This window comes from Pan paniscus, chromosome 18 (genome assembly GCF_029289425.2).
Source record: "Pan paniscus chromosome 18, NHGRI_mPanPan1-v2.0_pri, whole genome shotgun sequence".
NCBI classification, from domain to species: domain Eukaryota; kingdom Metazoa; phylum Chordata; class Mammalia; order Primates; family Hominidae; genus Pan; species Pan paniscus.
In genome coordinates, this window is record NC_073267.2 from 8257497 (window position 1) to 8262265 (window position 4769).

At 40.4% G+C, this 4769-nt stretch overlaps 1 pseudogene; it reads right to left on the reverse strand.

Annotated features, from left to right (window-relative positions):
- Nucleotides 1–2574: 2574 nt before the first annotated feature.
- Nucleotides 2575–2683, reverse strand: LOC112437466 (small nucleolar RNA SNORA40; annotated as a pseudogene).
- Between the last annotated feature and the right edge of the window lie 2086 nt (nucleotides 2684–4769).

The following is a 4769-nucleotide window of genomic DNA, read 5'->3' on the forward strand; positions in this document are numbered from 1 at the left end:
ATGTTTGTCTGGACAATGTCCTGCTGAACTATACATTTTCACTTACTTCTATTTCTGAAAACTAACCCTTTTTCTGCTGCTTAAATGAAGATTCCCTTTCCAATCAATACAGCCCACTCAATACCTTCCCCCAGCAGATTCTTAGTACATCAAAGATGAAAGAGCTGAAGCCATTATTTCCTCCCCTCTAAATGTGGTCCATGGGTTGCCTGCATCAGAAGCACCTGGAGAGCCTGTTCACAAGGCATATCTCTGAGTCCCTTTTCTGACCCTGGCAACTAGGGTTGCTAGTGTTCAAGCCTAGGTGATTTGCATGGCATACAGCCTAAAATTTGAGATCGAATGCTTTAGATCTCATCTACTCAAGACATTCTCAAACCTGGCCACGTATTAGAATCATGTGAAATGCTTTCACAAAACATCCCTGCCTGAATTTCACCCATAAGGATTTAATTGATTTAATTTGATCAGAGTGGGCCTAGGAAGGTCGACTCTTACTATTCCATCCTCATGTTATATATCAAAAAGCCAAAGCTCAAGAAGGGAAAGCAATGCTGTTATGGTTCGGCTGTGTCCCCACCCAAATCTCATCAGGAATCATAGCTCCCACAATTCCCACGTCATCAGGGGGACCTGGTAGGAGGTAGTTGAATCATGGGAGTAGATCTTTCCTGTACTGTTCCTGTGATGAATACATCTCATGAAAGCTGATGGTTTTATAAAGGGTAGTTTCCCTGCCCAAGTTCCCTCTTGCCTGCCTCCAGGTAAGACATGCCTTTCACCATCTGCCATGATTGTGAGGCCTCCCCACCATGTGGAACTGAGTCCATTAAAGCTTTTTCTTAAATGGAACTGAGTCCATTATAGACATACCCGACACTGAAAGCTTTATCAGCAGCATGAGAACAGACTAATACAGTCTCCCCAAGTTGTTAGCTAAAAAATCCAGGGTTTGAACCCAGTCTGAAGGATTCCAAAGACTATACTCAAATTTTTATTTAAAGGATTTGGATGTCGTGATTCCTTCCACCATCCATCAAGGTCACCTTAGTTCCTCTAAAGAGCTGAAGTCAATTTTATCTTCGAAAGATTTATCTTGAAGTTAGTCCTTTCAATCCTATATTTTTCAAAATTTAAGTTGGACTTCACCTTTCTCTGGTGCCTCCTTGAGTAGTAGCTCAATGATTGACCTTCTGAATTCTTTTTCTGGCAATTCAAAGATTTCTTCTTGATTTGGATCTACTGCTGGTGAGCTAGTGTGAGATTTTGGGAATGTTCAAGAACCTTGCTTTGTCGTATTACCAGAATTGTTTTTCTGGTTCCTTCTCATCGGGGTGGACTAAGAAAGTAAAGATATGGGGCTCAAGGGCTGCTGTTCAGATTCTTCTGTCCCATGGGGTGATCCCTTGATGTGGTTTTCTCCCCCTTCTCCTAGGGATGTGGCTTCCTAAAAGCCAAATTGTAGTGATTGTTAATCTTCTTCTGGGCCTAGCCACCAAGAAGAGCTACCAAGCTCTGGCAAGTTAGCCCTTTTTAATACGACTGATGCTTAATTCAGTTGTCCTGTTAGCCCACAGTTCATTTATTTTGGCTTCTGTCATCCCCTTTTGACATGGATATACTGATGAAGACTTCAAAATTTACCAAGGATCTTTGGGATCTAATTTCTTCAACCAATTTACTCTATGGTCATTTTTAGAGTAGGTAGTTCTACCCAGTTCTCAATTTGAATACCTCTCCAAACATGAATGAGTTCAAGTCATATTCATTCCTAAGCTATCATGCTCAGTAGTAAAGATCTGTGGAATATACCAATACGTTTAACTCCAGAAATGTTCTCAACAGAGAAGCCCTTAAAACAAAAAGCAATCTTGATATAGCAAAGTCAACATGAAATTGGAATACAAAATTAATATAGCGCAGATTCCCCCCATATCCCACAGCTTTTAACCTATTCTACAACCCTAGAACCAACTTTAAATTGAAAGACAGGGTCTTACTCTGTTGCTCAGGGTGGAGGTACAGCACTGCCATCAGAGCTCACTGCAGCCTCCAACTCCTGGACTCAATCCTTCTGCCTCAGCCTTCTCCTTCCCGAGTAGCTACAACTATAGGTGCATGCCCCCACACCCAGCCAATTTTTAAATTTCTGTGGAGATGGGATATTGCTATCCTTGCCCAGGCTGGTCTTTAACTCCTGGCTTCAAGCAAACCTCCCAACTCAGCCCCCAAAGTGGGGGGATTCCAGCATGGGCTAATGTTCCCAGCCTGGAACCAACCTTTACAGTTGTCAATACTCCCATCAGTTAACTGTCTCAGGTATAGGTATAATATCCTTTTTTGAGACGGAGTCTCACTCTGTCACCCAGGCTGGAGTACAGTGGCATGATCTCAGCTCACAACAACCTCCACCTCCTGGGTTCAAGTGATTCTCCTGCCTCAGCCTCCTGAGTAGCTGAGATTACAGGCGCATGCCACCACGCCCAGCTAATTTTTATATTTTTAGTAAAGATGGGGTTGCACCATATTCGTCAGGCTGGTCTCAAACTCCTAACCTCATGATCCGGCCTCCCAAATCCCTTCTTACATGTATCAAGACTCATACTTAACAATGAGTTCTGGGTTGCAAGAGAACTTTTTGAACCTGTCTATAAATGTCCACATGTTAAAACACACAAGTGCTGAATTTTTTAAATGACATAATTGGATATATTTATGGGATACGATGTGATACACTGATACATGTATACATTGCAGAATGAGCAAGTTAGGCTAACACATCCATCGCCTCACATGCTTATTTTTGGTAAGAACATTTAAAAATCCATTCTTTTAACAATTGAGGTATAATACATTATTAACTAAAGTCACCTTGATGTGAAAAAGGTCAGAACTTGGTCCTCCTGTAAGGAACTGAACTGTTGTACCTTCTGACCATTTCCCTTGGCCCCACCCACTCATATCCCCAGCCTCTGGTGGGACCATGCAATATTCTCATTTCTATGCCCCACTTATTTCACTTAAGATCAGAATGAAGAGACAATCCATAAATAGGGAGAAAATATTTGCAAATCATTCATCAACTAAGGAGATCATATCCAAAATATACAAGAAACACAAACCACTCAATAAGAAAACAAATATTTAAAAATGGGCAAAGAACCTAGATATTCTCAAAGGACATGTAAAAACCAGACTTTTAAAATACTCACTATTGTTAATCAGGCAAATGCAAATTAAAACCACAATGAGATATCACCTCATACCTGTTAGAATGGCTATCATCAAGAAGACAAAAGATAACAGGTGCTGGCGAGGATGTAGAGAAAAAAACCTTTGTATACTGTCGGTGGGAATGTATATTAGCACAGCCATTTTGGAAAACAGTATAGAGGTTTCTCAAACTAAAAATAGGGTTACCATATGCATTAGTTCATCTTCACGCTGCTAATAAAGAACTATCCAAGACAAGGTAACTGATGAAGGAAAGGTTTAATTGACTCACAGTTCCACATGGCTGGGGAGGCCTCACAATCATGGCAGAAGAGCAAGAGACATCTTACATGGTGGCAGGCAAGAGTTTCTACACGGGAACTCCCCTTTATAAAATCATCAGATCTCATGAGACTCGTTCATGGGAACCGCTCAGGAAAGACCCGTCCTCATGAATGAATTACCCCCAACCGGGTCCCTCCCATGACATGTGAGGATTATTACATTTCAAGGTGAGATCTAGGTGGGGACACAGCCAAACCATATCACCATATGATCCAGCAATCACACTTCTGGATGGAGATATGTGTGTGTGTGTGTGTGTATATACACACACACACACATATACACATATATATACACACACACATATATATACACACATACATATATACACACATACATATATACACACATACATATATACACACATACACATACATATACATCTATACATCTATACATATATACATATATCTATACATATATATACACATGTACCTATACATATATATACATACACACACACACACAGGAATTGAGATTAAATGTTAAAGAGATATCTGCACTCCCATGCTCATTACAGCATTATTCATAATAGTCAAGATGTGGATATAACCTAAGTGCCCACTTGTAAGTTAATAGGATTTAAATGTCATTTATACACAGTGGAATACTATTCAGCCTTAAAGAGAAATTTTGTCATTTTCAATGACACAGATTAGTCCAAAGTCTAAACTCATTCTACTATCCTATGACCCCAGTCTGATAACAGGTACTTTCTAGTCTGCAAGAGAACAAGAGTTGCAGAAGCTCAAGTGCTAAAAAATACATATTGATCACTGTGGGCAAATCATCCACTATTTACCCTATGCTCAGACTAATCAGAGGAAAGACTTTTCGTATTATATTCGTTTGGATTCATTCAGTTGCAGAAACAGACCTCTAACTCAAATTGGCTCAACAGCAACAACAAATGTGTTGGAGATTTATTGGGTCCCGAGTTCAGACACGCCTGATTCCACAAACATGCAACGTCGTCAGAGCTCTTTTCTCATCTCTGGGCTCTGTTTCACTTTGTTTAGTCCTTTTTCTTTTTTTCCTTCTTCAAATTGGCTGCCTCTATTTGCTGGGGTAGTTGCCATCTGGCAGACTCCAGCCTATATTGCTTCAACTTAGAAAACCTAGCTAAATAGATGGCTTTTTCTTCCTCGCTGGAACCATGTATAGCAAAGACCTAGCATATGCTGAAGAAGGATTCTGGTTGGTCCTCCTTA